The sequence below is a fragment of the Bombyx mori genome, chromosome 21, assembly GCF_030269925.1.
Source record: "Bombyx mori chromosome 21, ASM3026992v2".
Lineage (NCBI taxonomy): Eukaryota > Metazoa > Arthropoda > Insecta > Lepidoptera > Bombycidae > Bombyx > Bombyx mori.
Genome location: NC_085127.1, coordinates 3574645 through 3588193, shown reverse-complemented (window position 1 = coordinate 3588193; position 13549 = coordinate 3574645). Strand labels below are relative to the sequence as shown.

At 36.6% G+C, this 13549-nt stretch overlaps 1 protein-coding gene and 1 long non-coding RNA gene across 2 annotated transcripts in view; one reads left to right on the top strand and one right to left on the bottom strand.

Annotated features, from left to right (window-relative positions):
• Positions 1-13549, bottom strand: part of LOC101742208 (furin-like protease 2) — a 39112-nt gene that overhangs the window by 13300 nt on the left and 12263 nt on the right. The gene's annotated exons all lie outside the window — the stretch shown is intronic.
• LOC134200839 (uncharacterized) lies at positions 1939-2638 on the top strand. Its single transcript, XR_009975907.1, has 2 exons — positions 1939-2159; positions 2456-2638. It is a non-coding gene; the product is annotated as an uncharacterized LOC134200839 (long non-coding RNA).

Sequence of the window (13549 nt, the reverse complement as noted above, 5' to 3'; positions counted from 1 at the left end):
GTATTTCATGGCGTATTCAAGCGGCGTTCTGTATCAACCTTATCAAATCCTAATATAGTCAAACGAACTAAAAAACATAACTGGACTTATGTTCTAAGGAACACCATAAGTACAAAGTTATTAACGTAAGAAGTCTGACTTATGTTATAAAGAACATCAAAATGTAACATTTCTTTAGAGAAAGTGGTTACTTAAAAATATTTATAACGTAAACAATACTTCGGTAAGTGGTTTTAATTTACTAATGTTGTCGATTGTGCACAGTTTGTTGGTTAGTTTTGTGTGAGTGCTTAAGTATTTTAATTATTTAAGATGAATATTCAAAGAGGCAAGAAATTAGTTGAAATGGCGTCATCCACTTTTCACATATCTTCAAAATTATGATTTGCAAATTACGTAATTATATCAATATTATATCATTATAAATAGATAATTAATTGTCTTGTCCTTTTTTAGAAAATGTAAATCAACAGTCGATTTTGAACACAGAGTTCTAGTAGAACCTAGTAGTAGACGATCCTATACCGTCGACATCATCAGGTCAAGTCAGTAGCTTAACATACTATTCTGTACTTGACTTCTCTAGTGATGATTCTGTATGATATCCATGTTATGAATTACCGAGACTTCCAATCACATCAAGTTCAAGTACTTGTGATGAAATTTCAATGAATCCTAATGTGTCTCCAAAAAAGAGTATACGTACTATAAAAAGAGAAAAAAGAATAAAACGTAACTTAGGACAGGCATACAAAACTTTAAAAGGAAAATGTACATCAGATCGCACTATGAATAAAAAAATATATTTGAGAAAAACCAAAAAAAAAAGCCCGCTGAGTTTGTTTCGCCGGTTCTTCTCAGGACTGTGGCTTTTTTTGGAACCGGTGGTAGAGATAACATTGTTATTTATATTTTGACATTCAATAAGTGTGTTATACTGACATCTAAGTTGAAATAAATGATTTTGAATTTGAAAGAGTTACCTGTTTGCAGAATGAAATGTAAAGAACGTATACCATTAACTGATAGGCGTGCCATATTTACAGAATATTGGCAAATGGGGTCATATGCAAAAAGATCTGCATACTTGGCGTCTTTAATGGAAATTCAAGATAAATCTAAGCAAAGAATACGAGCTATTGAACCTGAAAAGCAAAAGCTTAGAATGAAGACATAAAAATACTTTTTTACTGTGCATGGTAAACATGAACCTGTCTGCCGAGGATGTTTAATGAAACCGTTAGATGAAAGTGACAATTTTATAAAGACAGTTGCTATGAAAAGGAGATCATCCATAGGGGGTTCTCAAACTGATGATATAATATCTACACAGCCATTACCCATATCCATCGAGAAAAAAAAAGATTTAATTTCGCTGCTCCCTTTAATACTAGATATTTTCCATGAATTTTACATAAGTCTTCCCACGTTGGAAACTTTACGAAATACTGATCCAGATATTTTAAAACACGATGAAGAAGAAGAATTTTAATTAAACATTGAGTTGTTATTTATATTTATGACTTATATTATTATAATATATATCTTAATTGTTGATCTTTTTCACTTAACTCATACTATTGTTGTGTTCCTTATAACTTAAGTCATCTAATTATTAAATAATCACATTTACTTTAAAATATTTAATTTTAATAATAAGTTAGTGTTATAGACTTATATAATTCAAATAAACATTATGAAGTTTGTTAATGTATAAGATTCTAAATAGTTTTTTTTAATTCCTGTAAAGTAGAGTTTTTTGACTTATGTGCTTTAGTCTGCTGACCCTAGAATTTAAAGTTGAAATACCTGAAAAGAAAATTTATTTTAACGAATCTAGCTGTAGTAGAATCTAGCTAGTAGCTGTAGGATTGAAATGATTTTAATAGACCTAGAAATATATTTTTTGCGCATCGAATAAGGTTATTGCCTATCATTTATGTACAAACTTCGATCAACAATAGTAACTAGATTTCGGGTCGGTGCATAAAATCCGTCTCGTCAAATAACAGCGCACTTGAAATGTGAGCTCTTATTTTGTTTAGTTCACTTCAAACACAGCCAATGTCAACCCGTCTCACAATACCGCAGTGTGTATTCAAAAGTTGCAAAAATAAGGCCCGAAAAAGCAATTTAACGGCCGGAGTATCTTACTTTCGGTAAGTACATGAAGTATAAACTATATTGTAAACTTTAAACTTATAAATAATATTAAATTTTGAACAAAATTACCGATTTTTAACCACCGCTACAAATGTTGGCCAAGGCTCGGCCAACACATGGACAAACTTTTGCTTAACAGAACAGTAAATGCATGGAGTAGATATGTGTTGTAATATTTTTTTAAAATTTGTTAGCAGCACTTCAAAATTAGTTGGTTAAAATTGGTTAATGCTGCTTTTGTGTCTGTTTGTTGGACTCTCATTAGATACTTAGCTTTCCATTTTTATTTTAGCTTTCCTAGCAATCACGTGTGCAGAATGGATCTCGATTGTCGCCAGAGAAACAAGAGATGACTTTTATAAGCCAGCTAAGAACTCCGCTTATTGACACTGGACATCTTTGCCTTCCGTGCTCACGGCTACTGAAATGTGGCCGAAACATTGTAATAAAAATACCACGCTTGAAACCGTTTAAACGTTGTTTTATTATGTGCACTGGTCGCGAAAACTTAAAAATATATATTACACAAAAACGTAACGCTAATAAAATAATAAGTAATGTATAGATACTAACAAACATACATTTCCAAAACATAAAAAGTAAACAACTAAACTTTTACTTTAATTCATTAATAAATTATTTTAGTGTTAAGCGCGACTCCCTTACCTCCTGTAGTAAATAGAAATCGGCATTTCAAGAAGCAAAAATAAATAAAGCAAAACGATGTTAGTTCTCAGAGCAATTAAGGGAAAAGTTACTTTATTTGTTGTCTTTTAAGATTGATTTAATATTAAAAGTTGTTTAAAATATGTCTTTTTATTGGTAAGTGACAGGAGTAATTTATTGCTTTGCTCGTTTTATGTGACGAATGATCGTAAGTATTAGATAATGTTTTGGAGATTTGTGACTTTATTACTAGGTGCCATAGTTGTTATTAGTTTGAAAGTAAAAGTGTTTCAAAACTTTTTTCTCCGTTTGTTAGTAAACGAATGTAGCTATATAAGTATATATTCACGCGGACAGTTTTTGCTTTAATTTTGTACGTATCCCTTTATCTAGTTACTATTGTTGATCGAAGTGTACAAAGCAGTTATTGTCGCTTACTCATGTTTGCCTTTCAAGCGTCGATATGTACGTATTTTTGTAAATATGTTTTTATTTTTTTATTGTTTAGATGGGTGGACCAGCTCACAGCCCACCTGGTATTAAGCGGTTACTGGAGCCCATAGAAATCTACAACGTAAATGCGCCAGCAACCTTGAGATATAAGTTCTAAGATCTCAGTATAATTACAACGGCTGCCCCAACCTTCAAACCGAAACGCATTACTGCTTCACGGCAGAAATAGGCAGGGTGGTGGTACCTACCCGCACGGACTCACAAGAGGTTCTACCACCAGTAAACTCCCTCTAAATAACATAATATTACACTATATACCTTTCTAAGTAATAAATTAAAAGAATCCACTATTCGGTTCCAATAACGAGTTTCTTCCACGAAAAGCGGACATAAAATTAATTTTCCTGTAACTTCTGGAAAAAGTTAATAAATTATTCAACCGCCATTCGAGTTATCGACCAATGGACAACTAATCAGTGTGGCCGGACCACAGAAAATTTATAAGTCAATGGTCGGTATCGACTTATCAATTTTCTGTGATCTGTACTAGGAAAAGCTGCATTTTCCGACTACATTAGTTTTGAACAAGTCAGATATCTCGAGGATGCACTTGAAGCCGATTAGACGCATCCAGACCCAGCAGCGGAGTAAGCTGTCGCTTTTTTTTTACTGCTTAGATGGGTGGATTTTTTTTGGCATAGTTGGGTGAACGAGCTCACAGCCCACCTGGTGTGAAATAGTTACCGGAGCCCACAGACATCTATGACGTAAATACCGCCACCCCCCTTGAGATAAGAGTTCTAAGGTCTCAAAAGTTTAAAAGTTTGGTTTGCACCGTCACAAGTCACAGCAGTGACGCAGTAATGAAGGTTACCATGAAATTAAAAACTTATTTTGCTCTTTAAGGTCGGACAGACGGTCGTCCAGCCCCAAATTAGGATTCCCTGTGTTACTAATGTTTGCCGGATATGGGAATCGAACCCGCACAAGTATCGGTGCAACAGTTAGGACTATCTACTCCACTACACAGTCAGTTAATCACTTAAACCCTAATATAAATCTACTCGATATTGCTTTTACAAGTTTTGGTATTTGGTATTTGGTATGGTATTTGGACCGACCTCGTAAAATCATAAAATCTGTGACTCACTCCAACATAAACGATTACTCTCACTCGTCGCATCGCAAGAGCATCGGTACCGCAGGATCAGACTGATACATGACCACAACCATACTGTCAAGAGTGTACAAATAGGAAGATTTGGTATTAACGCAAAAGCGAAATTTGCGGAACTGGCGCTTGCATATTCGGATTTTAGCAGGATCTCACGACAGGCCATTCCGGAGCCGCGACGCATCACATTAATCACACCGGCCCCCTTCAAACGAGGTTTCAATTACTTTCTTTGTGCTCGTCCCATTGTCGTCCTGCGATATTTTCAGCCAAACGAAGATTTAATTAATGGGAACAAACGTTTAAATTTCCATCGCGTATAAATTTATAAAGTCAAACGAGAGATTGTCGATACTTCACGTGTCTGCGGAAATTAAATTTTATGCTTTCAGTTAAATGAATATTGTTTGGTTTGAAAGAAGTGTCGGTGCGTTAAAGATCGACTTGTTATCGCATCGATGATCCGTTTTGTTGGTAATAAGCGTCTGTGTAACAAAACTCGAATCTAGAAAATGTATAAATATGCGTTATCGAAGTCTTCGTGACCCAAAAGCTCAAACTACACCTGTGTTCTAATTTAAGGCCAATAATCTTCATGCACAGACGCCTTGGAGTGCATTTGAAGAAACCTACACTCAGCGTTGGGAGGACACGGGTTAAAAAAAACGTGTTCAAATTCGGCAAGAAAATGCCTTCTTTTTGCGAGAAAAAAAAACGGGCTTAGCAGATGCTAACGAGCATCTGCCACGATGAAGGAATGGCATCTTGCAACAAAACTTGGGCATGCAAAATGTATAAATTTGCGTAATTAATGATGGCATACGCAAAAGGGGTATTCTAAATCTTGGACGCGTTTGTACTACCATTTTCCCTGTTTCTGCTACAAAATATTTATCAGTTCTGATTTAAAGGGTGAAACGGTCATTATACAATATAATTTTAAATTCTACCTGATGTCTTAAAACGGATGACAGCATTAAAGTGGTGATATTTATAGATTTGAACCACTATACAACTAGGACAGCCATGTCATGCAATAAATAAATAAATAGTCACCTATATGTATTACTATCATGAAGTACCACAAAATTTTTAGAGATTTTAGAAACAGAAAAATCACTATCCATTTCTATTGAACATTCGACCTCATTAGTTCACCGTATTAGATCGCTTGACCATCCAAACCGATAACAAGGTCGTACCCACAAGCCTGTATGTATTACTGCTCCAAAGTACTACAATTTTTATTTTATTTTTAGACTAGCGACCCGCCCTCGCTTCGCTTCGGAAACTGTAATTTATTATTGATTTCTCCACCATTTAATGGATGTTATTATACATATAAACCTTCCTCTTCAATCACTCTATCTATTAAAAAAAACCGCATCAAAATCCGTTGCGTAGTTTTAAAGATTTAAGCATACATAAGGATTAAGGATATAGGGACAGAGAAAGCGATTTTGTTTTATACTATGTAGTGATACAGTACAATTGCTATCCATTCCTATTGAATATTCGACCTCATGCGTTCACCGTATTAGATCGCTTGATCATCCAAACCGATAACAAGGTCGTACCCACAAGCCTGTATGTATTACTGCCCCAAAATACTACTTTTTTATTATTATTTTAGATACAAACAATCGCTATCCATTTCAATTGAATATTCGACCTAATGCGTTCATTAGATCGCTTGGCCATCCAAAGTGATAATAAGGACGTATCCACAAGCTCAATACTTGAAGGTTACTTCCATTACACTAGGGCAATACCGTCTTTACCAAAAGGGCACACGGGGCCCGTGCCCAGGGCCCCCATTCTGAGGGGGCCCCGAAAGACCGACAATTTATCTCACACGTTTATTCTCAAAACATTTTTGTCGGGCACATAACACTTTTTTCACAAATCAGTAATCAGAAGGTCACTGAAGGTCACAGTATCACAAGGCATATACTATGCAGATAATAGAAGATTTTGCTCAACAGAAATCCCGAAAGAAACCGTTATCGAAATCGTAACCAAAAAACCAGCAGCATTCTAATATCATTAATGACATTATATCATACTGTATTTGTTTACCTATAATAAATGGTCATACTTAGTAAAAAAATGTTATTATAATTCGCTTTTTTTACTTTCCAAAAGGGCCTCAAATTATTTTGTGCCCAAGGGCCCCATCCTAGTTTAAGACGTCCCTGACTAGGCGGGAGATTTTTTATTATTAAACATCTTATTTTGTTTATAGAACGTCTAATGCTTCTATTTTAGTTCAACGATACGTAAATGTACAACCAATTAATCGAAGCCTTACTTTGGACTTCGAATTCTTAATACGAAAATAAGGTCGTTTTTTGCTTGAAACCGATGCTTATAAATTAAAACTTCTTAAATAATTTATTCATACAAATGCTTCTCGGTTTCAACCGTAAGTACTATTGGTTTTCGAAGAGCACATTTAGTTTCGATTTTTTTCCGAACTAGGTCGACGGCTCGTGTCCGAAGTGGTATCTAGAATGTTCAAGTAGCATCGAAGGCATTCGTCCGTTTTTCCAACATGTGAAGCGAAATATAGTTTTTTTTATTGCTCTTGTGGGCCTACGAGCATACGATCACCTGATGGTCAGTGGTTACCGTCGCCCATGGACTTCAGCAATGCCAGGGGCAGAGCCAAGCCGCTGCCAACCGTTAAGTACTCTTCACAAGCCTCGTTTGAAGAAGCACAATTAAAGATGTTAAATCAGTATTTTCTTATACTTATCTCAAGACCTTGGCATTTTCTACTATTTTATTTGTAAGTTAGCGCTCTAATTTTATTATTAATAACCGAGTCCCGCGATGTTACTCGCGGTTATTGTCGTACGGCGGGTGAATCCGCGAGGCGAAGCTAGTCTAAAAAAAGAAGCCTAAGTTACTCCTTATATCACCGGCTACCTATCAGTGAAAGTCTCGTCAAAATCGGTCCAGCTGTTCCAGTGATTAGCCGGAACAAACATACAGACAAACAGACAGACAGCAGACAGACAAAAAGTGTAAAAAATATTATTTTTGTGTATGTACCGTAATAATAATATGTATGTAGTAAAAAACAGTCATTTCATTATTATAAACAGAGACTCCAATTTTATTTATATGTATAGATAAAGCAAGTATTATTTTAGTTAAATGTATCCACATGCATCATACTATTACCGTTTCAATCGCCTCTATTCATTTTGAAAGCTTGTTCAAGAGAAATCTATTAACAGATTTAATAATTTTCCACATCAAGCAATTTACATTTCTATTTCCACAACAATTTCATAGATAATTATACTCCTCTGTATTATATAGAATTTTAAGATTCTACCATAATATATAAATGCCCCTTTCGCTTATGCAACAATAATAAAACAGTAAAGCCAAAAAGTAAAAAAAAAAACAGGCAAAATTTTTTGTATTCTATACGTGTGACGTCATTAGAGACTAAAGTGCATGATCTGTAAATAAACACGATTAGCCACATAACATCTGTGATTAGCTTTTCTTGATGAGTTATTTTTTTTTGTATTCTTTATACTATCTTAACTTGTAACTACTGATTGAAAGAATATCACTGATATTTTAAAATGAACAGTGTTTTTTTTTTCTATTGCTTAGATGGGTGGACGAGCTCACAGCACAACGGCTGCCCCACCCTTCAAACCGAAACGCATTACTGCTTCACGGCGAAAATAGGCGGGGTGGTGGTATCTATCCGCGCGGACTCACAAGAGGTCCTACCACCAGTAATTACGCAAATTATAATTTTGCGGGTTTGATTTTTATCACACGATGTTATTCCTTCACCGTGGAAGTCAATCGTGAACAATTGTTGAGTACGTATTTCATTAGAAAAATTGGTACCCGCCTGAGATTCGAACACCGGTGCATCTCTTCAACACGAATGCACCGGACGTCTTATCGCTTAGGCCACGGCGACTTTTCGTTTTTAATTAATTGACCACTTTTGTGAATAATTTATTATTCGCGTCTTATGGACTATAAAACGTGTTACGGGAAATACATATAACAAATTCTTAAATCCAAAACCGAAACGAACAAAGCTTTTACTACTACGGTACTAATTAATGGAGTACTGCGTTCAATTAAATCAACGAATTAGGAAAATGATCCGTAATTCTTCAGCGCATAAGGCTTATTTCTGATCAACGAACGAACTAAAACAAAGCATTGGAAGTTTCTGGAAATTTCTACGAGCTGAGCTTAGAATGCCATCTGGCGGTTTAGTTCGATGCGGGCAAAATTATGACAGCGTTGTAAAGTTCTGATTGTATTGATTGTGAAACAGAGAATTACGAAACTAAAAAGGATCTCGAATAGAATTAAAACGTTGGTAAAATTTCTGCAAATAAGCAGAAAAAAAATCCCTAATCATGGCCAACGAGTATTCGGTATAGCTGGTGCTAAGTGGTTATAAAATATATTTTTTTATTGCCCTTGTAGGCTGACGCGCATACGGTCTGCCTAATGATGAGCGGTTACCGTCGCCCATAGACATCAGCAATGCCAGGGGCAGAGTCAAGCCTCTGCTTACCGTTAATACTCTCCATGAGCCTCGTTTGAAGAAGGACATGTCATAGCGCACGGGAAACACCGTAGAGGGGAGCTCATTCCAAAGCCGGATGGTACGTATATTCGTATATAATATTCATATAATTTCATACTTTAACCCTTCTTATTTTTCAAGAAATTCCTTACTAATCTTTTTAGTATCTTTTGCATAATTTTGATTACATGTGATGGAAATCAGTGACTATCGAACGGGGTCTTGATTTTTCTTGGTGCGACAGAAACTGCCTTTGAAAATTAAAGAACGAATACTTAATTGATGGATTGCTACCAGCCTCAGGGGACGAGAGCTCATCGATTTCACTTAACACATACGTTTTCTCCAACGTCTATTAATTTTCAACCCGAACTGACGTAGCTGTCTGAAGCAATGCTATTATTCTTTAGCCAGACAAATTTTTTTTTATTGCTTAGATAAGTGGACGAGCTCACAGCTCACCTGGTTCTAAGTGGTTCCTGGAGCTCATAGACATCTACAACGTAAATGCGCCACCCGCTTTGAAATATAAGCTCTAACGTTTCAAGTTTAGTTACAACGGCTGCCCCACCCTTCAAACCGAAACGCATTACCGCTCACGGCAGAAATAGGCAGAGTGATGGTACCTACCCGCGCGGACTCCCAAGAGGTCCTACCACCAGTAATTACGCAAAATATAATTTTGCGGGTTTGATTTTTATTACACGATATTATTCCTTCACCGTGGAAGTCAATCGTGAACAGTTGTTGAGTACGTAAAAATTGGTACCCGCCTGAGATTCGAACACCGGTGTATCGCTCAACACGAATGCACCGGACGTCTTATCCTTTAGGCCACGACGACTTTAATGTCGTAACGATAAACATGGACGTGTGAGTTTGCATCGATTTAGTCAGGGCATACGTGAAAAATGGAGTTTGCTGCGTGATTTATGTAATACGCGCATCTCAGAACGAACACAAAGTAATTGAAAAACTAACCGGAGCTTAACCCAAATTGTTTGCTTAGTGCGAGGAAATTTACAGCATTAATTTATCGATATTTTTAGTATCGATTGCCGATGGCGTATTTGTCTCATTCGTTTTTACATGACAGCTGTTTAGCCCTTCAAAACCGAATTACCTGACCGCTTCCCGGCAGACCTACTTACTTACCCGTGCATGAGAACACGCCCTACCACCAGAAATAACGTATACAATTTCAAGATTTAATTTTAATGACATGCGCATTTGAACACGTGTCAAGCACGTCATTACGACTTTAGATACCTACGTACGTAATTTGAACATCCAATCGTATCGCTCGACACGAGTATGCCTCTGGCCTTTTAACCTTTAAAAATATCAGCTTTATATTATTACTAGCTGACCCGGCAAACATTGTTTTGCCATATATAAGATTTCTAGGGAATTTGTAGTGTAGAAAAAAAAACTAATTTATTGTAAGTGTGTAAGGATGTGGTAAATGAGTGAAAGAGGTATGTAGTGCTGTGAACGATGAGAGAATATATAATAAAAATAACAAAACCTCATTCAACCACATAATACCAGCTCATTATAACAAAAAAAAATGTCCAAATAAAAAAAATATGTTAGGGGTGGACAACCCTAATCACTTAGGGGTATGAAAAATAGATAGTAGCCGATTCTCAGGCTTACTGAATATGCATAAAAAATTTCATGAGAATCGGTCAAGCGGTTTCGGAGGAGTATGGGAACGAACATTGTAACACGAGAATTTTATATATTAGATTATGTGAAACGTGAGTTTTACTCAAACATCAATTTTCATTCTTCTTCTTCTTCTTCTCAGTCGTTCACTCCTGGCGGAGTGGTCGTGGTTACGTGAGTCTTAATGTTTGGTTGCGGCTTTTGAGAGACTTCTCCATCTTTCTCTATTTGTGGCGGTAGGTGTACACTCAGTAAGGGAACACTTCGTAGGTAACTTAACCAAGTCTGTCCACCTTGTGGACGATCGGCCGCGAGAGCGTTGACCGTCTACTCATCCTTGAACTTGAAGTTATGGAAATGTCTAAAAAAAAATTTCCATTCAGCAAGCCCCAAATAATTATAGCGATATAAAATGCTCCAAATCTATATCTATACTAATATTATAAAGAGGAAAGATTTGTTTGTTTGTTTGTTTCGAATAGGCTCCGAAACTACTGGACCGATTTGAAAAATTCTTTTTCCATTAGAAGCCGACATTGTCCCTGATGAACATAGGCTACTTTTTTTTTTTTTTTTTATTATTATTTTTTGGTTTCATGTGTGTTTTAATGTTTCCGAAGCGAAGCGAGGGCGGGTCGCTAGTATAAAATAAATAAATTAAAAGAATACTTTTGTTATTCTGCACAAAGTGGAAAATAATGTGACGTGTTTCATTAATTCTGACTGTGAATTATAAGAATCTTCTATGTAGCTAGTATATAGGTGAACAAAATAATACATTTGGCAAAGTTAGCAAGGTTATCGCCTCGCCACCCTTGTATACAACATGTTTATTTAAACGTTGTAGCCGAACACAAAATGGATAGCTGCTCGAACAACCCTTAAACTGTATTTACAGCCCTAAAGATACGCTAAGGGTGTAATCTATGTGTTCAGGGTCCTTTTTCCGCACTAAACAAAATACAATATGTTGTTTTGTGTGTTCTATTAGGGATTTTTTTATTAGGTAACAACGCCTGGTAATCACAGATTAGGTTAAGTTATAAGATTACCTTAGAGTACCTATCGATAGTATTTGATTGCCGTCTTCATGAAAGACCAGTGATTTTTTATTTATTGCTTCGGTGGGTGGGCGAGCTCACAGCCCACCCTGTGTTAAGCGGTTATCGGATCCCATAGACATCGACAACGGAAATTCCGCCACCTACCTTGAGGTATAATTGCTAAGGTCTCAGTATAGTTACAACGGCTGCCCCACCCTTCAACGAAACCGAAACGCATTACTACTTCGCGGCAGAAATAGGCAGGGCGGTGGTACCTACCCGTGCGGACTCACAACATGTCCTACCACCAGCAAAAAATCGATGAAAAATTTATTACCACAATCTCTCCAAAAAGGGGGATCTTTCAGACACCTCAACTTATAGGCCTATCTTGATAGCATCCTTTCTGTCTAAGATGATGGAATCGGTGATTAGGACTCAGCTCTTAGATTACATTAAAGACAACTGGTTGCTCAATAATTGACAGGCTCTGTCATAAACGTTGAGCTGTTGACCTTCTTATGTACCTAACTCATTATTGGGCCTAAGCCGAGAAGAGCAAAGCTGATAGCCATCGATATGAGCCTCGAGATCAGAAATCCCCAAAGGATTCTAAAAGCGCCTTTTAGATGGATAGAGCATCACAGTCACAATTGAGGGAAGATGCACGATAAACTGGCCTTCAAAATTTCTTCTTCTTGAAGCTAGAACCGTCTGAAGTGGTAATATAGTCTCCGAATGGCTTTAATTGGTTTTTGTTCAGAAGGTCCATTTTAGTAAAGCTGTTTTTTAAAATGTTGGAAATCCTCGGCTCAGGTCATCGAACTCGCCGTTCACCAGAGCCCATGCACCGGTAATCTTTTAACTCCAACTTGAACCCTTGCTATGCCTATAGGCTACGTTTGTTCCATTGTCATGTATGTATGTACATTTTCATTGTTAAGGGTCTTTAACTTAAAAGTATTGTTACGCCGGTAAGAGTAACGCCATCTATCGCCGAATAGTCGAACGAATATCGAAAAATCCAGAATGCTCGAGAATTACAACGCCATCTACTGTCAGATAGCGGGAACTACGACTAGAGATGTGTGGAATATTCTCGATAATTCCAGGAATGAGGTATCGGCTATAAAAGCGTTGTAGGGATGGCGCGCAGTCAGTCAGTAATCGGAACTACTCGAAGCGAAACAGCGAACGGATCACCTGAAGCGAAGCGGAACAAGCGAATTGAGTGTTTTAAAGTGTTTAAGTAAGTGTTGAATACAGTTTTTAAGTTTTACTTTGATGAAATTTTATTTATCCCGAACCCCAGCGCTTAACAATATTGTATAACTGGTGTGCAACCCTAAATCGGAACGCATGACTGCTTCATAGCAGAAATAGGCAGGATTGTGGTTCCTACCCGTGAAGGCTCACGCCTTACCATCAATAGTAGCACACAGTACTTTCTAGACTAGTAGCTTCATTTTAATTGCAGGAAGGTCTTCCTTGATCATTAAAATAGTTCGTGAACACGCCTTTGATTCGTATTTACTTAGAATTTTTTGTATATGTCAAAGGATTTAAAACCTCTTTTCCTTAATGCTACGAAGCCTTCACAGCGTATAAACTAAATTAATGATCAGTCCAACTTTGATATGCTGCAAATGTACATTACATTAATTTTACACGAAGATTATATTCTTTTTAGTTTGCATAATTCAGCGCACATGTCGTGACATGAAAGAAAATGCTTTAAAAGAATACGTGTACGTTTTAAATTTTTTAATTATTTTTATTACCTCTAAGAAAAAA